The sequence below is a fragment of the Pongo abelii genome, chromosome 15, assembly GCF_028885655.2.
Source record: "Pongo abelii isolate AG06213 chromosome 15, NHGRI_mPonAbe1-v2.0_pri, whole genome shotgun sequence".
Lineage (NCBI taxonomy): Eukaryota > Metazoa > Chordata > Mammalia > Primates > Hominidae > Pongo > Pongo abelii.
In genome coordinates, this window is record NC_072000.2 from 51,746,206 (window position 1) to 51,772,213 (window position 26,008).

At 35.4% G+C, this 26,008-nt stretch overlaps 1 long non-coding RNA gene across 1 annotated transcript; it reads right to left on the reverse strand.

Annotated features, from left to right (window-relative positions):
* Positions 1 to 919: 919 nt before the first annotated feature.
* Positions 920 to 25,805, reverse strand: LOC100940055 (uncharacterized). Its single transcript, XR_152548.3, has 2 exons — positions 25,765 to 25,805; positions 920 to 3,716 (listed from the first exon to the last, which is right to left on the reverse strand). It is a non-coding gene; the product is annotated as an uncharacterized LOC100940055 (long non-coding RNA).
* Positions 25,806 to 26,008: the final 203 nt, after the last annotated feature.

A 26,008-nucleotide genomic window follows, 5' to 3' on the forward strand; every position in this document is an offset into this window, starting at 1 on the left:
AAAAATTTAGAAATTGTTAAAAGCAAACAGATTATAACAAGTGGAAATAAAGGGAATGCCAACAATAACAATTATAACAATAAAAGAATGAGGAGGCAGGGCACGGTGGCTTACGCCTGTAATCTCAGCACTTCGGGAGGCGGGCAGGTCACGAGGTCAGGAAATCAAGACCATCCTGGCTAGCATGGTGAAACCCCGTCTCTACTAAAAATACAAAAACTAGCTGGGCGTAGTGGTGGGCGCCTGTAGTCCCAGATACCCAGTAGGCTGAGGCAGGAGAATGGCATGAACCCGGGAGGCTGAGGCAGGAGAATGGCATGAACCCGGGAGGCTGAGGCAGGAGAATGGCATGAACTCGGGAGGCAGAGCTGGCAGAGAAAAAAAAAAAAAAGATGAGCGGTAGGAAGTAGAAGCATACAATTGTAAGATTCTTATGTTGTAAGTAAATATATGATATTAGTGTGCTATTATTCAAATACATAATATGGTAAGTTTGTAAACATGAGAAGAACTACAATTCACCCTTGAACAATTCGACCCCCATGCAGTCGAAAAATCCATGTATAACTTCTGACTCCCAAAAAACTTAACTGCTATTAGCCTTCTTTAGACCAGAAGCCTTATCAAAAACATAAACAATTGACACATATTTTGTATGTTACATGTATTATATTCTGCATTATTAACATAAATTAAGCTAGAGAAAAGAACATGTTATTAGGAAAATCCTAAGGAAGAGCAAATACGTTTACAATTTATTAACCAGAAGTGGCTCATCATAAAAGCCTTCATCCTTGTCAGCTTCACCTTGAGTAGGTTGAGGAGGAGGAGGAAGGGAGGGGTTGTTCTTGCTGTTTTGGGGTGGCAGAGGTGGAACAGTTGGAGGAGGTAGAAGGAGAAGCAGGAGAGAGGCTGATGTACTCCGTGTAACTTTTATTGAAAAATATCCATAGACAATTGGACATGCACAATTCAAACTTGTGTTGTTCAATGGTCAACTGTGCTACAAAATCAAAAAGTGGGGCATAGTTACTAAGCCAATAGTAGAAATAAAAAAAAAATACTTAAAACCACAATATCAGTTCAAAACAAGGCAGGAAAAGTGAAAAAATCCTAAGTAAACAGTAATATATAACATGTTAATAGATTGAAAAATTCAATATTGTGTGTTAAGATAATTTTCTTGCATTAAGCTGCAGAACAAGCAAAATCCCAATTAAAATCTCAGCAGGACTTTTGTAGAAGTTGGCAAGCTGATTATAAAATTTCCATGTAATACAAACAATTTTAAATAGCAAGAGTGATTTTAAAAATTAAGGGCAATGTTGAATAACTTACACTACTAGATTTCAAGACTTATCATACACTGCAATAATAGATGGAGTGGGGTATTGGCATAAGGACACATATTTAGATTAAAAGAATAACATAATCTGGAAATGTTTACAAGTGTATATAGTCAGTTTTTTTTAAATCAAATTTGCCAATGTAATTTAATAGGAAAAGAATGGTGCTGGAACAACAGAATATCAATGTACAATCACTGACAACGATTATAACAGTAAAATTTAGGTGTTTGGTGGTTGAGGGCATGATGGGACATCTACAAAATAAAGGACAAAATATTTCTTACTACACTGCAATAAGATGGAAGCACAACATTTGGTAGTCCTTTTTGGATACACGAGGCAGCATAGTTCACGTCTGAGGATGCTGTACCAGACCATGTATTAGGTAATACAAATGTTTGCATTCATTAGTGCTCACTAACTATGGTAGAAGTGCTGAAGCACTAAAAAACTTAGTTGACAATGATTTGTCCAGTTGATAGCAACCCATGTTTGTCGGGGTTCTCTAGAGGGACAGAACTAATAGGAGAGTGTCTATATGAAGGCATATTTACTAGGAGAATTGACTCACAGGATCACAAGGTGAAGTCCCACCATTGCTTGTCTTCAAGCTGAGGAGCCAGGAAGCCAGTCCGAGTCCCAAAACCTCAAAAGTACGGAAGTTGATAGTGCAGCCTTCAATCTGTGGTGGAAGGCCCAAGAGCCCCTGGCAAATCACTGGTGTGAGTCCAAGAGTCCAAAAGCTGAAGAACTTGGAGTCTGATATTCAAGGGCAGGAAGCATCCAGCATGGAAGAAAGATGGAGGCCAGAGGACTTAGCCAGTCTGGTCTTTACACGTTTTTCTGTCTGCTTTTATTCTGGCCATGGTGGCAGCTGATTAGATTGTGCCCACCCTGATTGAGTGTGGATCTGGCTTTCTCAGTCCACGGACTCAAATGTTAATCTCCTTTGGCAATACCCTCACAGATACACCTAGGAACAATACTTTGCATCCTTCAATCCAATCAAGTTGACACTCAATATTAACCATCACACAACCCAAGTGTAAGCATGAGGTGCATGTAGACATGATGATGTAAGGAAGACTATGCACAAATTCAGTAGCATGGGTTCCTTGTCTCCAACACAAATTTATCTCCTGTTATTGCATGATGTCCATACATACAAGACAATCACTGAGTCCCCCTAATAGCACCATTCTGCGTGGAGACCAATTAGCTGCTGGGTGGTGCGTAGTGGAACAATGGCATGTTAAGTTAAAGATTTCAATGGGATGCCTAGCTCAGACATGAGACCATACAAAGATGGAATGTCACTTTTTAGGATGTGTATTCTAAATCAACAACCATAATATGATTTTTTCCCTGTAGGTAAAATGCATGAGTCTAAAATCAGGAGCTTAAAATATAAATAACTTACTTAACATCACCCCCAGTTTCTCATTTACAGAGTTTGAGTTTTCCAGACCCACAAGTTTGGACTGTATGATGCAGAAGTTCTGGTCGACAAAGATAGAATACATTGACTCTGGGACACTGCAAAAATTTCAATGAACTTAAGTTGTGGCTTCTTCCAGTGTACTTCAGGGGACTTTTCCCAAGTGACTTGAAGAGAAGTCACTATCCTGATAGGGATAATTGATCTGAACTTCAGAAAAAGGTAGAGCTCTTGTAGAACGTAAAGCAGGAGGAATATTTTTAACAGTAACTAATCCTAATCCACTTTGGTGTCTTTTGATATTCCCTTGTACAACTTTGAGAATCAATGTAATAACACAGCAGCCAGGACCTGAGAATGCATAGTGACTGTGACTATAGAAATGTCACAGATGAAAGTCTGAGTCTTCCAAAGTTAGGCCACCTGACCAGCAGAGGTGCTGTTTAAGGGTGAAGACAGTGAAAATGCATAACTAAGAAGTATCTTAGCTCAGCCCTCTGTAAAAAATACAGTGGGTGGGTTAGACAACAAAACTTTATTTCTCACAGTTCTGGAGGATGGAAAGATCAAGGTTGAGGTGCTGGCAGTCAGTTCCTGGTGAGGGCCCTCTTCCTGGTTATCAGATAGCTGCCTTCTTGCTGTGTCCTCCCATGGTGGGGAGAGAGTGAGAGCTTTGGTCTTTCACTTCTTATAAGGAGAGCAATTCCACCATAGGGCCCCCACCTCTATGATCTTATCTAAACTTAACTATGCCCCAAAGGCGCTTCCTCTAAATGCCATCACAGGGGAAGTTAGGGGTTCAACATATGAATTTTGAGGGACATGACATTCAGTTTACAACAAGGATGGTAATGTTGAATATCAGTTACAGCCCAAAGATCTACTGCAGAGTTGGAAGCTGTGTGGTTTCTTCATTTAATAAGTCTCCACTAGAGAAAGAAAAAAATACACACATACCAGAATCATGGAGAAGCTGCTGTCAACATATATGTACACATGGATTCGAGCAGCATGGATTAACTGAAGTGGACACTGTGCTTCACTACCCATTTCCTAAGCTGCTTATTATATAAACTGTTGGAGTGCTACTGCCTAATAGAACTGCCTTCCTGGAAGTCCTTCATCTTTTCGTCTCTTACTGAAGCATCTCACATCCAATACTGGTGGATACAGGAGTAAAAAGTTCTGGTCCGGTTGCAATAAATCAGAGAAATGCTAAAAAGTTATCCCAGTTCCAGAACTCTAAAAGAAGCTTTTGTTGTGAATGAATCAAAATCCAACTTTTTTTTTGTTTTATTTTTTGTTTTTTTTTTGAGACAGTCTCATCTCATAGCCCAGGCTGTAGTGCAGTGGCATGATCTAGGCTCACTGCAACCTTCGCCTCCCGGGTTCAAGTGATTCTCGTGCCTGAGCCTCCTGAGTAGTTGGGACTGCAGGTGTGAGCCACCACACCCAGATAATTTTTGTATTTTTAGTAGAGACAGGGTTTCGCCATGTTGGCCAGGGTGGTCTCAATGAAAGTCCAGCTTCTTTGTCTTTCAATTCTGCTTCCTTTCCTTTCCTTCCTGGTGTTAATTCCAAGAACACTACCCAATCAACCTACTGTGCTATGTTTTACCTATAGTCTGCTTCCCAGGGAGCATAACTTGCAACATAAAAACTTGAGAACAAACATGTAAAAGTGAAAAATCAACAAAGCAACAAATTCTTTGAAATGATGAATCAAAGTAATAAACTCCTAGGAAGATTGATCAACAAATACAGAAAGCATAAATTTAAAATATGCAGAATAAAAGAGGATATCACTATAGACCCTAAAGATGTTAAAATATAACAAGAGGATATTATAAACAAAATTATCCCAATAAAATTTTCAACTTATATAATAAGAACATATTTCTTGAAGAACACAATTTACCAAAACAGACATTAGAATAAATAGAACTGTGAAAAACTTTGCTAAAAATTTTGAAAAGAGAAAAATAATTAACAAATACATAGATAAATATAACTTATTAAAATTTATAAAGAATGGCTTTAAGTAATCATAAAAGAATTTAAAGAAAACACCAGGCTCAATGCTTGTATGGTGAAGTCTGCCAAAATTAAAAAAAAAAAAATTTAAATTCTATGGACAAATTTAGAGGATAAAAAATAAATGTAGGTCGGAAACTCAGATCTACAAACAGAAAGAAAGAGCATTTTTAAAAAGTGAAGCTAAAATAAAGACTTATTTTTCTTATTTTTAAGTGATCTAAGAAATAATGATTAGTTCAAAATATTAATAGCAATAATATACTTTATTATGTATGTGTATATGTGCATGTGTGCACATATATATAAGTGAAATGAATGACAGTGATGATAAAAGAGATGAAAGAGGGAATTGGGATATTTAAAAGTTATTATTATAAGGTACTTGCACTAACCATGAAGTAGTATAGTGTTATTTCAAAGTGGACTTGTAAATGTATATTTCAAACTCTATGGCAACCTCCAAAAAACACAAATAAAAGAAGTATAACTAATGCTAAGAAAGGAGAGAAAGGGAATTATATAAAATGTTCAGTTAAAACCACAGAAGTCAGTAAAAAAGTGGAAGACATTAGACTAAAAATAAAGGGAGAGAGAAAGACATGCTATGATCTCACTAATAAAAAAGCAGGAATAGCTATATTAATTTTAGACTGAGCAGGCTTCAGAGCAAACAGAGGTATCAGAAGTAAATTAGTACAGTCATTATGGAAAACTGTATGACTAGTCTGTTAAAAAAAAAAAACCTAGGCCTGGCGAGGTGGCTCAAGCCTGTAATCCCAGCACTTTGGGAGGCCGAGGTGGGCAGATCACGAGGTCAGAAGATTGAGACCATCCTGGCTAACATGGTGAAACCCCTCTCTACTAAAAATACAAAAAAATTAGCTGGGCGTGGTGGTGGGCACCTATAGTCCCAGCTACTTGAGAGGCTGAGGCAGGAGAATGGCGTGAACCCAGGTGGCAGGGCTTGCAGTGAGCGGAGATCACACCACTGCACTCCAGCCTGGGTGACAGAGAGAGACTCTGTCTCAAAAAAAAAAAACAAAAAAAAACCAAACCCTAAAAATGTAACTAGCATATGATTCAGCAATCTCACTTATGAATATATATCCAAAAGAAATGAAGTCAGTATGTCAAAGGGTTATCTGCACTCTCATGTTTATTGCAACATTATTTGCTAAGACATAGATTCAATCTCAATGTCCACCAATGGATGAATGGATAAAGAAAGTGTGGTACATATACACAATGGAATACTATTCAGCCTTATAAAAAGAAAAAACATCTGGAACAACATAGATGAGATTGAAGGAAGTTATGATAAATGAAATAAGCCAGACACAGAAAGACAAATATGGCATGATCTCACTTACACTTGGAATCTAAAATAGCTGAAATCATGGAAGTAGAGACTAAAATAATAGGTACCAGAGGCTGGGTAGGTCATGGGGATAGAGAAAATGGGAAGATTTTAGGCAAAAGGTACAATGTTTCAGGTAGGAGGAATAAGTGTTGGTATTTATTGCACAGCAGTGTGACTATGGTCAATGTATTTTGTATTTCAAAATAAGTGAGAGAGTACATTTCAAATGTCTCACCAGAAAAATGATGGATAAAGTAGGTGATGCATATATTAATTAGCTTGACTTAATTATTTCACATTGTACACACATATCAAAATATCACATTGTACCCTATAAATGTACAATTATGATTTGTCAGTTAAAAATAATATTAACTTAAAAGGAGGAGCATTGCATAATGGTAAAGGGATTCATTCTTCCAGAAGTCATAACAACCTGTAATGAATATGTGCCTAAAAACAAAGTATCAAAGTATGGAAGGCAAAAACTGTTGGAACTGCTAGGTGCAATTGATGAATCCACTGTTTTAGTTGAAGACCTCATCCTTCTATCACAAATGGACACATCCAACAAGCAGAAAATAAATTTAAGGACACAGTTGAACTCAATAGCATCATCAATCAACTGAATATAATTGACATCTATACACCTACTTTATCCAACAACAGCAGAATACATTTCTTCTCAAGCTCACATGGTACCTTAACTAAGATAGAACACATGCTGGGCCATAAAACACACTTTAACAAAAATTTTAAAAAAGAATGATGCATTGTCTCCTCTCAAGCCACAATGTAATTAAACTAGAAAACAATAACAGAAAGATAACTGGAAAAATCTCAAAATAACACATTTCAAGATAACATATAAATCAAAAAAAATTAAGAAAAACAAAAAAAGGGAATAAATGAAAATGAAAACACTATATCACTTGTGAGATATAGTAAAATCAGTTCTTAGAATTTATAGCATTGAATACATATTTTAGAAAAGTGCAGTAGCTCACACCTGTAATGCCAGCACTTTGGGAGGCGGAAGCAGGCTGATCTCTTGAGGCCAGGAGTTCCAGACCAGCCTGGCCAACATGGTGAAACCTCGTCTCTACTAAAAATACAAAAACTAGCTGGGCGTGGTGGCATGTGCCTGTAATCCCAGCTACCCGGGAGGCTAAGGCAGGAGAATCGCTTGAACCCAGGAGGCAGAGAGTGCAGTGAGTCGAGATCGTGCCACTGCACTCCAGCCTGGGCGACAGAGCAAGACTCCATCAAAAAAAAGAAGAAGAAGAAGAAGAAAGATCTAAAATCAATAATTTAAGCTTCTACCATTGGAAATTAGTAAAAGAAGATGAAATTTAATTCAAAATAAGCAGAAGAAAAGAAATAATGAAAACCAGAGCAAAAAATCAATGAATTCAAAAGTAAGATATCAATGAATTTGAAAGTAAGATATCAATAAATAAAATCAATGTAACCAGAAGCTGATTTTTTGCAAGGTAAATAAAATAGATAAAATAGATAACCCTCTACCAGGCCAACTAAAAAAAAAAAAAGGACAAAGGACACAAATTTTTAATATCAGAGATGGAAGAGGGAATATCACTACAACTCCATTGACAACAAAAAGATAGTAAAGGCATACTATGAACAACTGCATGCCCATAAATTTGATAACCTAGATGAAATGCATCAATTTCTTAATTAACAAAATCTGCCAAAACTCACGCATAAAGGAATACAAAATCCAAATAGCCCTATATCTATGAAAGAAATGGACTCAATAATTAATAACCTTCCACAACAGATAGCATCAGGCCCAAAGAGGTTCACTAGTGAATTCTAACAAAAATTGAAGGAAGAAATTATACCAATTCTCTACCATTTATTTCAGAAAATAGAAGTAGAAGAAGTACTTCTCAACTCTTTCTATGAGGCCAACACCATCCTGATATCAAAACCAGACAGATTTTATAAGAAAAGAAAACTGCAGATTAATATCTCTTATGAGTATAGATGCAAAAAAAACTTCAACAAAGTATTTGCAAATTTAATCCAACAATATATAAAAAGATTTATACATCAGAACCAAGTGGGATTTATCTCAGATACGCACTGCTGTTTCAACATCAAAAATCAATTAATGCAATCCATTGCATCAAGAGGCTTAAAAAGTCATGAAATTGTGTCAATAGATGCAGAAATGGTATTTGACAAAATCCAACACTGACATATGACAAAAACTCTCAGTAAACTGGGAATAGAAGAAATCTTCCTCAAATTGAAATGGAATATCTATGAAAAGCCTACAGTGTAACATCATCTTTAATGATGAGGACCTGGAAGCTGTCCCACTAAAATAGAAGGCAAAAATATTTCCTGTCACTACTGCTTTTCACCATTGTACTCAAATTCGTAGTTAATGACATAAAACAGAAAAAGAAATAAAAGGTACACAGATTGGAAAGGAAAAAATAAAACTTTGTTCATAGATGACATAATCATTTATGTAGAAAAGCCTAAAGAATTGACCAAAAAACACTACTAGAGCTAATAAGCAATTATAGCAAGGTTGTGGGACAAAAGGTTAATATGCAAAAGTCAATCACTTTCCTATATACCAGCAATAAAAATTTGAATTTGAAATTAAAAACACAATGTCATTTATATTAGAACCTACAAAAATAAAAACTTAGGTGTAAATCCAACAAAATGTGTACAAGACCTGTACAAGGAATACTACAAAGCTATGATGAAAGGAATCCAAGAACTGGAGTGATAATCCACGTCCATGGACAGGAAAACTCTATATTGCCAAGATGTCAGTTCTTCCAAACTTGATCTGTAAATTCAATGCAATCCTCATCAAAATCTCACTAGTCATTTTATAGATATTGACAAACTGATTCTAAAATTTATATGAAAAAGAAAAAGAACCAGAATAGCCAAGACAATATTGAAAGACCAGAACAAAATTGGAGGATTGGTAGTATTGACGTCAAGACTTACTTTAAATCTACAGTAATCGAGGTAGCCTAATATTTGCAAAAGGATAAACAGATCAGTGGAACAGAAGAGAGCACCCAGAAATAAAGCTACATGAATGTACTCAACTAATGTTAAACAAAGGATCAAAAACATACTATGGAGAAGATAGTCCTTTCAACAAATGGTGCTGGAATAACTGGATATGTACATGCAAAACACTAAATCTAAATGCTAACCTTATACCCATCACAAAAATTGATTCAAAAAGGTTCAAAAACCTAAGTGTAAATGCAAAGCTATAAAACTCCTAAAAGGAAACATAGGAGACATTGCAGATGAGCCTCGATTTGCCGATAACTTTTTATATATAATAGCAAGGGCATAATTCATGAAAGAAAGAATTGGCAAGCTGAACTTAATGAAAATTAAAAATGTCTACTCTGTAGAAGATATTGTTAAGATAATGAAAAGGCAAATCACAGACTGAAAATATTCGCAAAAGACTTATCTCATGAAGGACTGTTATTCAACATATACAAAGAACTCTTAAAACATAACAATAAGAAAACAATTTTAAAAATGGGCAAAAGATCTCACACCTTAGCAAATATGATACACAAATAGCAATAAGCATATGAAAATATGCTCCACATTCTGTATCATGAGGGAAATGCAAATTAAAATAAAGAAATTCCACTAAACATCTGTTACAGTAACCAAAATCCAGCACATTGACAACACCAAGTGCTAACGAAGATGTGGAGCAACAGGTACCTTCATTCATTCTGGGGGGAATGCAAAATGGTATAGCCACTTTGAATGACAGTTTAGCAGTTTCTTACAAAACTAAACATACTCTTATCCTACAATTCAGCAGTTATGCTCCTTAATATTAACCCAAAGGAGCTATAAACATGTCCAAGCAAAAATCTGCATATGGATGTTTAAAGCAGCTTCATTTATAAGTGCCAAAACGTGGAAGCAACCAAGTTGTCTTTCAGTAGGTAAATGAATAAGTAAACTGTTGTATATCCAGACAATATAATATTATTTATTGCTAAAAAGAAATGAGCTATCAATCCACGAAAAGACATGGAAGAAACGTAAATGCATACTACTAAATAAAAAAGCCAATTTGAAAAGGTACATACTGTATCATTTCAACTATATGACACTCTGGAAATGGCAAAATTATTGAGACAGTCAAACAGTACAGTGGTTTCTAGGTGTTGAGGGGAGGGATGGATGAATAGGTGAAATACAGAGCAAATTCAGGGCAGTGAAAATCATCCGTCTAATACTATAAAGATGGATACATGTCATTACAAATTTGTACAAACCTATGGAATGTACAACACCAACAGTGAACAATAATGTAAATTTTGGACTCTGGGTGATAATAATGTGTCTGTGTAGGTTCATCAATCATAAGAAATGTACCACTTTGGTGGGGGATGTTGATAATGAGAAACGCTATGCATGTGTGGAGACAGGAGGTACATTGATGCTGTGACCCTTCCTCTCACTTTTGCTGTGAATATAAAACTGTTCTAAAAAAAATACTTTAAAACATCCATGGTGAAGAAAATTATAAAGACAGGCTATTGTTGCTTGTTTTTTTTTACAACCCTGTGTTTTGTGCAGGAGAAAAAGTTGTTCCCAATGAGCCCTAGGTCCTAGTCAGGGCCACAAAACTGTCACATCCCCCATAGGGTGGGCCAATAAGGGTTGACAATAGTGTTGGAACAAGTGAGGCAATGCAGGCCTTTATGTATACTCATGGTTTTTGATTTTTATTACCTTTTATTACCTTTTTCCATTTGGTTCAACAAATGAAATTTACGGATATTTTACATAATTGTATATTGCAGAGCCCATTTCTTCTTTTGCATCAGGCTCAGACATGGCTTGTCATGGCACTGAGGAAGAGATTTATTCTTCTTGACTCTGGGGTTTCCTAGTCCTTTCTGTCTCCATGATGATAGCCCAAATGAGCTGAACTTCCCTAGCACTGTCTCTGCACAATAACCTCATGGGTCTTCTTTCCCTAATCTGAGTTTTAAAGGCCTTCTGAGTAAAGAAATAAGATCCTAGGGAATTCTGAAGCAGGCGAAGATGTTTCTGTAGTGCTTCAATTTCCAACTTTACATCATTTTCCTTTCAAAGTATGCCCCCATTTTCACTCACTAACATTCATAGTATTTTACCTTTTTATCATCTCAAAACATTTGAGAGGTTTGTGGAATAAATTAACTCATGCTGAGGTAAAAAAAAAAAATTTAAATCAGCTGAGTGGGCTCTACACACTGCACAGAAATAGCATCTGTTTTACAAAAATTAAAATTTTGCTAGCTAAAATAAAACACTAGCTATTAAATGTCAGGTATTAGCTCATGGGTGAAGAAGTGAAACCTTTCAATAGCCCTTTAAAATTTTTAACAATTACTTCTTAAACTATGCATAAAAACCCAGTTTTAATATATATGTATATAACACAAAAAAACACAGAACATCTTTTTCAAAAAGGTCAACAGTTTTATTTACAAAACAATGTCTCTAGATGTGGACATTAAAAAGACTACTTCCAAGAAAATTAAATTTTTGAAGTCTTAATTAAATCCAAAATAGGCAATGTGTGCCAACACTACAAAAGACATCAAAAGTCTCTTCATCTGCCAAATGTTGCCCAATTTGAGTACAGATTTTATTTCCCATGTGAATGCCATGTCCTGTTCCCTGAAACCTGAATGACTAACATTGAAAAATATAAGAAACTTAAAGCGATAGGTATTATGTGCAAATTTTATTAATAGCACAACAAATAATCTTTAGTGAACAAAGTGGACAGTTTCCATGACTGAATCTCAAGAATTAGAATTAGAATGACTGGATTTATAATTTAGATACATTGGTTTTTTACTTGGTGACTTATTTAGGTAGTTACAATAATTGGTATTTTCTAAGCACTTAACATGTGCCAGGCATGATAATAGGCTGCTAATATAGTTTATTTGTTTACTTTTCACAAGAGTCCTATTTAATCTCCTTTTGCATATTTTTCATATGAGAAAACTAAGTATATTCTAAGATTATGGAACTTGCCCAAGTTTACCCAGGGATGTGGTTCAGGACGTGCTATCCAAAATACAGCACCTTGACAAAATGAGTATTTTAAGCTGAAGGAATTGATCAAAGCACAGAAACAGGAAGATATCTCTGAAGCAGGATAGAGAAACAGTTAATAAAAGGAATTCACCTTGACCTTGTCTCCTGAAGCAGACCATAAAACCTAACCGAGCTTCCCCTGAAAATAGGTCATAAGACTCTCATTTCAGGGGATTTTTGAAATATACCCAGAAGAAAGGAATGTCACACAGGAACACCAAGAAAAATCTGAAGGGGAGAAAATATAAATATTTTTTCTGAGTCCTTACAAGGTCTCTGCTAGGATACCTGTGTAAAAAAAAAAAAAAGACAAATGGACAGGAACAAAAAGGTATACAAATTTTACTAACATGTATATAGATATAGGAGCCAGCACAGAGTATGAGACTCAAAGGAAGTGCCAGATAGCTGAAGTTTTTGTACCACCTTGAGGTTACAGAAGGAATAGGGGCAAGATAGGACATGGGAGGGAGAGAGGAGGAAAGGCATGGTGAGCAAAAGCAGTCTTGTTATTGCAGAAATCTCACAGATAGCAACTCTCAGAAAGAATACATGGTGGCCTGCAGTAACATTTTTCTGTCAAACCTTTCTTTAAAGGTATAAGATTTTAGCCTCTTTTTCTGTAAGTTAATCTTTCCTGGATCCAGGTAAGAGACCCTCAGAAAAAGTCTGTTTGTGTTGCTGTATTTTTTTACTAATGCAGATTTTCTCTATAATGCAAATCTCCCACACAAAAGGGCAGTTTCTTTCAGAGGTATTTCTGTGGGTTGCAGCCCTTCTGAATAGCCATATAGAAATATGCCAAAGAAGTATATTTTGTGGTGAAATATTCTGGTTTCTGTCAGAACAAACAGGTCTTGCTAACTTTTCTTCCAGTTTATAGCTATTAGATCATATCTTCCTTTTTCTCAATCATGTTCCTCCACAGCTGTCTACTTCTTCATCAGGCTTAGCACAAAATATACACGGTTTTCCCTGTTTCTTTGGGTTTTCACCTCTGGAGTTTCCATAGTACATAAAATTTATATTAAATACATTTGCATGGTTTTCTCTTGTAATCTGTCTTTTGTTATAGGAGTCACAGCCAGGAACCTAGTGATGGACAAGGAAAAGAAATAGCTTTTTCTCCTCTACAGTTTCACAGATAGCACATGCAGAAAAGCCGGTGAGACACACATATTCAGCTGGAGAAAAGACTTGACACATCACTTTTTATTTATTTATTTTTTTTGAGAAAGGATCTCACTCTGTCACCCAGGTTGGAGTGCAGTGGCACGATCTCATCTCTGGTAGAGACAGGGTTTCACCATGTTGCCTAGGCTGATCTCGAACTACTGAGTCCATTGGATCCACCTACCTTGGCCTCCCAAAGTTCTGAGATTACAGGCGTGAGCAACTGTGCCCGGCCCATACCACGTTCTTAACATATGCTACTACATTCTTTACTCACCAGCTTATAGTTCACTACTATTTTTCCTCTCCCTTTCTCATTTGTTACTTTATTAATTTTCCATGACTTGGAAGGCAAAACTTTTATGTAACATAATAGAAATCTGTATCCCTTTAAAACATTGGCTGTTTTTACATGCCATGTAAACCTCAGTAAAATGAGTACCTTAGAGAATTATATCGATCCCTCATCAATTCCAAGGGATCCAATATCCTCTCCCTGTTGCAGACCTGAACTTTATCAGGCTACTTAGGTATGAAGTAAAACTACCTGTTCCTGTTTTCCATTAAGCAGAGCAAACAATAGGCAACAAACAAAAAACCAACCAACCAAAACTCAAGCTTGTTCAAGCAACAATAGCAATGGAACAAATAATAATATGAAATTTCAATACAGAATTCTGTCAAAGTTTTTCCTTCTACTGTTCACAAAAATGTTCACCAAAACATCAGGCTTACTGACACAGGACAAACTGTGCATAATGCAATATATTAAATAACAAGCATTGTCCATTATAATGAAATGAAACAAGGGTCAAAGGCACAATATTCATAAAACACTTGGAATCTATAACCCACTAAAATTCAGGCTACCAGCCAAATATGACAACATCTTCAAACATCAGGTAACTTAAGGTGTATGATTTGAAACTGATAACGCATAATTTCCAAAGAGCTCTGTATAGGTAAACAGTGGTGATGCAGTGAGCTATTTGTGTTGAGCATTTATTTCTTTGCTGTCTAATTTCTCCAGCTCCCTAGAGTTAGGAGTCTATCACCTGCTGTTCCTCAGCTGCTAAGATCAGAGAATATAACACAGATGGAGTGAGCTATGTTCTCACGGCTGCTGCTTCACAGAGATAAGGCTGCAGGTTGGAGAAGTGCTCAGCTCTGCCTTCCTCTGAAAGAGCCTGAACAGCTATCAATAATTCCCAGTTACTCCTCTACTGTTATGTTAAACAACACTGCCTTGCATACACAGGTGCAATTTGGTAAAAGAGAGTTGTTTAAATCACTTGAAATGCCTGTAGCTTTATTATTGCAGGTATTTGTGTTGTCTCTCCTCTTTTCTTTTTTTAAAAAACCTCTTTTTCCTGCCCGCTCCCTCCCCCAGGTCTACTGCCAAACTGCAATGATTTAAGAACCTGGTTAAAAGATTGGGTCACGTTTCTTCGCCAGTTGCCTTGAGCGTGTTTGGTGAGCTATTCTTTAACCACCCTTGTCATTCTGCTGTCATTCACAGCATTATATTTCTAGGTATGAGAACATTGCAAAAATCAGTTATGCTCATTCAGGAACATGTATTATGTCTGGATATGATCTCACAATTAAAATAAGCCAATTTCCAGCAGCCAGGGTATGGTAGCTGCAATCCCTTATATCATTGAAATTTATACAGTTCTTAATTTTACCAAAGGACGAAGACCATTTTACTTCCAACTCCTAAGTATGCAAAAACAAACTCTCCACACCCTCTTCCTGACACTGGAGAGTGGCAGAAAGGCTCGGACTGTGCTACTAAATCAGGCTTCATATAATTCACCATTTTGATCAGTTATCATAATTGACATCAGCTTTTGCTTCCTGTGAAGCAACACATGGAATGCACTTAGTACAGGGCCTCCTAGCCTATTTTCAAATATCAACTACTGCTGATTACCAATGTATTTTCGGCCCTTTCCCTCCTGATATGTCCTTGAGTATCAAGTTCAGTGGCTGTTTTCCCCTACTCAGCCTAGACACTCTGGGATTCTTTGAAAATAAGCTAATATGACTTTCATTAGTGTCTCCACACTTTAAAAATTTATCACGAACACTGGTACAAGTGTTCTTTATTGTATAGAAACAATGATAAGGGATTCATTGTCACAAGATTTTTAAGCAGTGAACTGATTAAATACTCATTGCTTGGGTTAATTTTACATATTTAAAATGCTTTTTTTTTTTCCCGAGACGGAGTCTCACTCTGTTGCCAGGCTGGAGTGCAGTGGCGCAATCTTGGCTTACTGCAACCTCCACCTCCCGGGTTCAAGCGATTTTCCTGCCTCAGCCTCCCGAGTAGCTGGGACTACAGGTATGTGCCACCACGACCGGCTAATTTTTTTTTGTACTTTTAGTAGATTCGGGGTTTCACCATGTTGGCCAGAATGGTCTCGATCTCTTGACCTCGTGATCCACCTGCCTCCGCCTCCCAAGGTGCTGGGATTACAGGCGTGAGCCAATGCACCCAGCCAATGCATATGTTTTTTAATAAGTGTTTCTCATACTTTTCCTTAATCTCCTTTATAGTACTAGCATCTCATTATTTACTGTGGATACAACATTCTGATTTTCCCTCTAAGCCCAAGGTAAGCTGCTTCTTACTAAAAACCAATCATTTTAGAAACAGTTAAACATGACCAAGCAAAGACTGAGCCGCATGGCCACACACTGTTATGTAAATGAGGTAATTTAAAACAAAGTTAATGTTTTTTTCTTTTATATTTAAGCTTATATTGTTTTACCTAGATGTTTAAGCAACTCTGCCAAATGTACCGTTCACAGTGTATCATAAACTCTATTACAAATTTATTAAAATTATTTTCTCACATTTATGTAGTATATATGCATACATATTTTAAACTTTAGTTTAATTAAAAGGTGTTAAATAATTTGTAAACCTTAGAAGTAAATTATTTTCCGGATTAATGAATTTCTAATTTTATATAAAATTCAATTGGGAAATAGCACTACAGTGTTCTCTTAGCAGACCACATCTTCTGTTTGATACCTAAGAGATAATCTACAACCTCGAGTTCTATGGTTGTGTACAATTCATCTGAGCTCATCAGGCTTACTGGAGAGTCAGGTTTCCCTCTGTGATGTAATATTTCATAGACTAAGCATCTTTACCGTTTCCCCCAGAAGTTCATGGTTTCACACCTTGGAATGGTAGAGGCCACCAGGCTCCTCTAGCCCATAGTGTGTTTCCACGTTGACATCCTCCCAGTGGATACCCTAGTCAGCAAACACCAGCAGCACCGGTTATGGCAGGAGTTTATTTTAGTCTCCTTGATGACCCAGAATTTCTTCTTTCCTTCAGTAACTGGTACTTCTGGGAACAATACCTCTGAGAAAACCTCCTTATCTCTTATGATCTCTTGGTAGCTGGACAACTCATTATTACTTTCTTGACTCCATGTTAAAAATTCATGTTAGGCATGATTTTACAAGCATTCGGTGTCCTGTACAATGTCACTAAAGAAGGAGTATCTGTAAAGGGAAACATGTGAGATATTTTCTGTGAAGTTGGAAGACACGGTTCGCAAGACCATCCTCACTTTGAATACCAATTGTATGTCTGGGGTTTCCCAAGATCACTCTCAGATTTAACAAGTCACTAGAAAGACCCAGGGAACTCACTGAAAGCTGTGATATATTCATGGTTATGGTTTATTATAGAGAAAGAATACAGAATAAAATCTGCCAAGGGAAGAGGTGCACAGGGTAGAGTTTAATGAAGTGGGGGTGTGGGTGTTTCAAATGTGAGGCTTCTATTATTTTCAGGATGCATCACCCTCCTGACATCAATGTGTGACAATATGCATAGAATATTGCCAACCGAGGAAGCTCTTCAGAACTTTAGTTTCCAGAGATTTTACTGGAACTCTATGTTTGACTGCCCACATGGCTGACCTCTAGTCTATGGACTGTTGGAGGTTGAATGGATACCACATGGCCCAAAGATGTCATCATAATCCACATGAACAGCAGCACTATTTCAAATTATAACATGTAATATGTATGGATCAGTGGAACTTGTGGTTTTCATTGTTCTGTGTGTGTGAGGGTGATGATAGAAACCGTGAATTATTTTGCCTAATGACAGTATTTTAATGCATATCTTTTGAATTTAGCAGGCCAATAGATTTTTTGTTGATTCTCAGATCAGCTGAGATCTCCCTAGCACCTCCGATTTGAGTTTCAGAATCCTATAAAGATAATATTCTAGGGAAGTCCATTGACTCAGGTTTTATTGGTTTATAGAAACATAATTGTATTGTATTTATTTGGATTTGAATATAAGTAAAATATTTTCCATGGCAACTCTTTTTTTTCTAGGAATATGTGATATCTCTCTAATTATTCAGGTCTTGTTTTACATTTTTAAGTAGAGATTTATTATTTTCTTCATAACAGTCTCACAGATTAATGTTGTTTAACCCTTCTTTTATTTGTATTGTGGGAAAGATACTTGTATTAGTCTGTTTTCATGCTGCTAATAAAGGCAAACCTGAAACTGGGTAATTTATACAGGAAAGAGGTTTAATTGGCTCACAGTTCCACATGGCTAGGAAGCCTCACAATCATGGCAGAAAGCAAAGGGGAAGCAAGACATGTCTTTCATGGCAGCAAGCAAGAAAGTGTGTGCAGGGAAACTGCCCTTTTATAAAATCATCACATCTCATGAGACTTATTCACTGTCATGAGAACAGCACGGGAAAAACCTGCCCCCACGAATCAATTAACTCCCACTGGGTCCCTTCCACAATATTCGGGAATTATGGGAGTTACAGTTCAAGATGAGATTTGGGTGAGGACACAACCAAACCATATAAACACTTTTACATTACTTTTAAAAAATCTGTTTATTTCTGATATTATAGAACTATAGTATAGAGCAGGGATATGGCATAAGGTATGATATATCTTGTCTTCAACGTTACTGTGTTCTCTCATAAATTTGAATATCATGTTAGTTAATGTACCTATATTTCTATGTATTATTAATAGTAAAAGCTATCATTATTATTAACATTCCATTACTAAGATGACTAAATTCTTCAATTTTCTACTATATTTCTTAAAATAATGACATAAATAATAGTTGTTCAATTGGGCATCATTTCTTTGTTCTCTGTTAATAAGGAGTTTTCTATTGATTGACGATATTCTTCAATAGGGTAAATATCTTGTGTCCTATTCTTAGTTTGTCACGTGATTGTTTTTTAAAAATTAAAAATGCATACTGATTTCAAATTATTTTTTCATATCTTAAAATATATTTGTAGAGTTTTCTTTTTTAATCTAATAATATATATTTTTATTATTTCCTACTTTCTCATAACATTTAAGACTTCTAATTTTTGTGGAAAAATTTTAGCTGCATTGTGTAATATTTTTATACATTGTATTCTCAGTTTTGTTCAATTCTAGTTTATAACATACTTTGATTTTATGTTTATTTGAATAAATATTTGGAAATGTAAAACATTTGGTCTTTATTCCATTTCTTCCTTCTCTCCTTTCTTCTTTTCTTTTCCTTTCAATTTTCTAATACCACTTTCCAAAACTGAACAATTTGTGCTAAATATTTTTGTGTTTGGCTTTATAATGTTGTTGGATTTTTAGCATCCAAAACATTGTTATACTGGCAAACACTATGGTTTGCTTAGCTAATAGGTGTTCTCCAATTTTGCATACCAACAAAACTCCTTGTTTTGACTCCAAGGTTCCCAGTCGAAGAGGATTCATTATCATTGGTTTTGGTAATAGAAGCCAATCTTATTCTCCTTGATAAATCCTTGCTTTCATGACTGTCCTGGCTGCTAGAGCTGGGCATGTGGCCTAGTTCTGTCCAATGAGTTGTAACTGGAGATATCCTGAGGAAGCAATTGGAAAAAGAATATCCTCTTAGATAATAAGGGGATAATGGATGGAGGTAGCTCCTGCTTCTTCTGCCTCCTGCCCTTGAATAAAACCTAACTCTGCAGTGGCTGAAGCTGTGAAAATCCTTTGGTATCCCAGGGAAAAACAAGAAAATTATAATAGAAACAGCATAATGTCTATATATGTACCAACTTTTCTTGATGCTATTTGATGTCAGGTCATTAAGTTCTGACCAGAGATATGCAGCTTTTGATATTTTTCCTCTTTCTAGTTTATCCTGTTGCATACAGCTCTAGCTAAAGCAATTTTTTTTTACCTTAAGGTGAATTGAAAATGGAATTCCAAATAAAAATGATGGAACAAGATAAGAAGATGTTAGATATCCAATTCTGCGGGGCATCTTTCAGCCAGGGTTCATGTATCTGAACTTTTACACAGTAAATAATTAAATTTCCATCTTTTTAGCCAATTTTTATTTTGAATTTTCTGTCCCTTAAATCCAAAACTAATCTTAACTAATACTGGTGTTGACTCAGAATCCTGATTTTTTTGAGATAAGTAAGGAAAAGTGTGACTGCTTAACTTTAGGTTCTTGTTAAGTGAAATATTTTCTCACCTCATGGTTGGTTTTTCTGTTGCTTGTAGGAAAAGTGTTCACTATAAAAAATAAAGACTTCATAGATATAGCCATAGATTTGATAACTATCCTTATTTGTTATATTAAGTTCTCTACGTGAGGAGAAAAGGAACTGCCAATAACCTACAGAATTGATACTTCTGGGGTCCATTTTGAAGTATCATATTTGAAAACAAACCTACTGACCTCTGTTGCTGATTTTCATAGGCAGAGCTTTTAAAGAAAATAATCTCCCTTATAATATAGCATTTACATTTCCACATTTCAGAGCTATATTATAATATAGTTTTATAGCATGATAGTATAATTTCTATTTAATTTGATACCTGACTTAATATAGGTATATGTGTATTTATCTATGTGTTTAAATTCTAATATTCAAAATTGTTCCAAAAACACAATTCTGCCCTTTGTGATATGATAAAGCCCAGATAAAAAGCTCTTAATTTTTGTCATTCAAAGATCTACATTTTAATGCTTAAATAAAAGCTGTCATCCAAATATAAAGCATTCTTTGGAGATATTACATATTATAAAGATCATGGCTAGTGGACCGAGTTTAGTAAATTAATGTGTAAAAAGTTAATTCTAAGTTAATTTCATAAACAACGTCCAGGGGACAATAAGTAGCTTGAAGAAGGCAATTGTTCAGAAAAGTAGAAAGTTGTTGCTTTTTCCAGCTGGTTGATATTTCAGGGTCATTTTATATTTAAAATTGCCTGTCTTTCTACCACTTGAATATCTTGGAGCTGTGTATATGAACACAGTCAACTCTTTCATTGCCTTGAGCATTGCTGGAGGATAGTCAAGCTATTTGCTGATCTCTAGCTATGTTTTAACCAAACTTTATTTTATAAAGAGTCCCTAGGTGCAACTATGAGGCATATTTATGCCTCCTTTGATTGATTCTTCCAGCCATAGCCCTTGGTGATTTGGTAATACTTTAAATCCTTGCCTAAGTTGTTTCATTATGAGATAACCAGTGTGTAGAGCTGCCAGAATATTTGTGTTCCTTTCTCTGTGGCCAAGAACTGATTTAATGTTCCCTGAGAGAATTTTATTGTTTGATGGCCCTCCTCATTTTGTTTTCTAGGTCTGTGGTTTTACAGAAAACTTATTATCTTTGAAGTTAGGCCTCATCTTCTTATCCTTCTAATCCTATCACCTCCAGTTGTTTTTTTTTTTTTTCTTAGAGATGAAATTAAAAGGCAGTCATACCTGATTTTGAAACTAAGCCCCACTAGTGTTTGACTAAGGCTAAGAAACTGACCTCTTTACCACAAGTTCCATAAACTGCACATTGTAAAAAATAAATATTGTGATGTAATAGTGCCAATCACATGGTAACTACTTAATAAACTTCAGTTTCTCTCTTTCCGTTTTACTCATATTGCAGTTGTAATTTGTCCTTTTGTGCTGAAGAACTAATGGAATTTCTAATAATAAATATAGTCTTCAGTCAACATTTATTGTATATGTATACTCAGATTTAATCAATACTTTGTTTTTATTGTTTTTGCTCTTGAGCTAACTGGTTGCTAATTTGTAACTCAGAACTTTTCTGATTAATTGGACAACTATGCATTTTTTAAACAAGAAATACATGGTTGAAATAGAGCAATACCAATTTGTTACTACATTTGGATGAGTATGCACATTTTTTAATTTATTGAATAACAGTAATTTTATGATTAAACCATTCATTAGTACTTTAGAATATATTAATCTGGACTTTTCAAACTTATATTCAAGGTGATTGTATGTTAAAATGCAAATAATATTTTATATTCAGGTTTTGTAAAAAATATTGTTTTGCCTCTCTTAAGCTTTAAACATTGATTTACATAAGGTCTAAGTGATCAATTTATTAAGTGATCAATCTTTGTATTCGACATGACTTTTATGTTCCCAAAACTATCTTAATTTCACCTAGAATTTTGTACTTACACTTCAGGATTCTTAGTTCCATAGCAATATTGTTCTAGTTTTACATACAGGAAAATTTTGCTTTTAACTTGTGGTGTAAAACCATGATATTTTCTTAGCAGTTAATCATGTTTGTTTGTTATTTTAGCTACTGTAAATTGGATTTATGCCTGGGATTTAGTAAGCCTAGGACATAGAAACTGTGTGTGTGTGTGTGTGTGTGTTTGTATATATATATATACACAAAATATATATATGTGTGTGTTTGTATATATATATATATATACACAAAATATATATATGTGTGTGTTTGTATATATATATATACACAAAATATATATATATATATATATATATTTTTTTTTTTTTGAGATGGAGTCTCGCTCTGTCACCTAGGGTGGAGTGCAATGGTGCAATCTTGGCTCACTGCAACCTCTGCCTCCTGGGTTCAAGTGATTCTCCTGCTTCAGCCTCCCGAGTAGCTGAGATTATAGATGCCCACCACCACGCCCAGCTAATTTTTTATATTTTTAGTAGAGACAGGGTTTCACCATGTTGGCCAGGCTGGTCTTGAACTCCTGACCTCAGGTGATCCACCCACCTCGGCCTCCCAAAGTGCTGAGATTACAGGTGTGAGCCACCATGCCTGGCTGAAACTGTCTATTTTTCTGAGAAATTCCAATATCATGGGCATCTCAATATTTTTAGAAAAATTAAAAGCTTTTATTCCTAAATAAGCTTTTAGAAATAGAACAAATTGCAACTTTTAAAAAAAAATACAAAACATTTCTCATTAATCATTTTACAAAGATATTACTGGGAGAATTAGTCCATTAAAAATAATGGGTGATATGTTCTTTTTCCACTTAGAACATAAAGTTGCAAGAGGATGTCTCTTCAATCCTAACCACGAGAACCTTAAAGTCATAGTTTCTTAAGCCCATTAGAGATGGGAGCATGCAAAGAAACCTACTAAATTATAACCCACACAGTGATTTGCTTAGAATAGAAGTGATCCACAAATGCTTTAATCTGTGGCCAAACAGTTGAATAATGAAGAAGCCACCAAAGCTATGACCAAGAAGAAAACAGTTATACTTACAATGAGTTGTTAAAGACTAATAACACACTGGTATGACAGAATCCCTAGGAGTCATAGATGAAAAATACCTGCAACTATCTGCCAACTCTTTCCCACAAGCCTTATTGAGCTCTCATGAGAAAGATTGTGGGCAGCACAGGAGAGCTGAGACAGATTCCATGGGAGATTCAGGTGTGTGGGGGCTGCTGAAGTCTGAGGGGAAGAAGTAGGACTGAGAGAAACCTCTAGACACTTCAGATACTCATGTGGTAATGTGATGAGCCTGCTAAAATGTGAGGGCAGAGCAGTATAACTGTGAGAAAGCCCTTAGGCCATGGTGCCTTATACTTAAGAGGGAAAAGCACCTCTCTGTGCCTAGAGAACAGGTGAGAATGACTTCTAAAGGTGCAAATGTACAGAGATTACTGAGGTCTGAGGACCATGAGAGAAAAAAAATGGAGGGCATCCCTATATGCACTCTGGGTCTGCAGTAAGCGTGAGGCAGTTGCCATTTGTAGCTGGGTGTGGGGAAAGAAAGATGAAATAAAACTATCCCAAGTGCATGAGCATGAGGTCTGATGACAGGAAAATAAATGGTTCAGACACTCAGATCCCAAGTTTATTAAAATAAAGGTTCTAAAACTACCCTCAAATAATTTGAAACCTGTAGGGAACTAAATGTAACTGAAGCAACAACAGAGTTTAGACCTAGGTCAACTATAGACTAGGTTGACTCAGAAGGAGCATGCCCTTTTATAGCCCCAAATATTTATGTCAGCATCTATTTTTTTTCACAAATTGTCCAGAATGTAAGCAAAATTTATTAGACAAGTGAAGAGGAAAGAAAATGCTTCAGGAGAGAAGCAGTCAAGAGATGTGAGAATTATCAAACAGGGACTTAAAAATAACTGTAATAAAAATGTTAAACGGTCTTTAGGAAAGGCCAGCTATTTTAAAGTAACTATGTGAAATATGTTAAATGACCTTGGGCAAAAAGCAGATGACAACAAGCAGGAACAGATGGGAACTACCAGCACAGGCATATATTATAAAGAATAAGGTCAAAGGAAAATGCTAGAAATTAAAAATATGGCAACAGAAATGAATAATTCTTCTGATCAGCTAGCTTATTGGAAGACTGCACAGCAGAGGAAAGTATCAGTGAGTCAGTGACCAACACGCAAGTAAGTAGAAGCTGTTCAAATTGAAACACCAAAAGTAAAAGAGTGTATTATTCCATTCTCTCATTGCTATAAAGAACTACTTGAGACTGGGTAATTTATAAAGAAAAGAGTCTTAATTGACTTAAAGTTCCGCAGACTGTACAGGAAGCATGGCTAGGGAGGCCTCAGGAGACTTACAATCATGGCAGAAGGCGAAGGAGAAGCTGGCACATCCTACATGGATGGAGCAGAAGGAAGAGTGAGCAGTGGGAGGTGATACACACTTTTAAACAACCAGCTCTCATGAGAACTCACTCACTACCATGAGAACAGCACAGGAGAAATCCACCCCCATGATCCAATCACTTCCCACCAGGCTCCTCATCCAACACTGGGGATCACAATTCTACATGAGATTTGAGTGGGGACACAAATCCAAACCATATCAAAGAGTAAATAAAAGAAAATGGAGCTTGCAAGATTTAAGGGATGCTATAAAATATAAATATTGAATATAAAATTAAAACTTAATATGAAACATAGTAATTGAAGCTCAAGAAGCTGAAGTAAAGAAGAAACTATTTAAAGATAAAATAGCAAATGTTTTTTCAAAATTGGTATTCCATCAATTCACAGGTTAAGCACAATGTGTATGATGAAACTGTACATGGACATATCATGGTGGAACTGCTGAAAAACAAAGGAAAAGAGGAAATAGTAAAAACTGGTGGAGAAAAAAAGACATTACATTCTTTAAGGTGGAATAACATTAAGAGAATTGCTGATTTCTTACCAGAAATGATTGAAACCAAAAAAATATTAGAATGAAACCTTTATACTGTTGGAAAAAAATTATGCATAAAAATTTCTATATTCAAAGAAATAATCTTGTAAAATAAAGGTAAAATAAAGGTATGTTTAAATAAACAAAAGCTCAAAGAATTTGCAGCAATGCATTACAAGAAAGACTAAAATACGTTCTTCAGGCTATAGAAAGTGAATATCTATAAATCGAATACACATAAACCTAGAACATCAGAAAGATGTAAATATAAAGAACATATTTACAAAAATTTTTGAAATATCTACCTCTATGTTCATGACTTTGTATCAGTATTTGTATCTATTTCTTTAAATATCTTTAAGATACTATGGACTGTTTAAAGCAATATAACAATGAACTGTGATATCCTGTAACATTTGTGTGATTAAATATATGATGAGAACACAAAAATCAGGAAGGTAGTAATTCAAATTATATTTTTGTAAAATTCTTATTGTTTATAAACTAGTACATTATTTTAGAAGCTAGATTGTTATAAATTAAAGATGCATAAGAGAAACCACAAAATAAATAACACAAAGAAACATGACTAAAAATGAAAAGAAGAGATAAAATGGAATACTAAAAATATCAATTCACTCTAGAGATGAAAAACAAATACCATTTTAGTAGACTTAAACTCAAACATAGTAATTATTACATTAAAAGTAAATGTCATTTGGTTCTTCTAGAAAGTTTACTCACACAGAGTAGAAGTTCAAGATATTTTCTCATGGTAACACCTGTGAATAACAAACAAGAGGGTCATTAGGAATAGCAGGAAAGCATTTGTATTGCCAATGTATTAATACTGGTAAAACTAGAAAGAGAAGGAAAACAGATTGCATAAAAAGAGCTTTAGATTGTAAAGTATCTTTTTCATCAATTTGTAGTAAGGATGTATGCTAACAGCATGACTTATTGTTGATGATATTAACTTTGATTACCT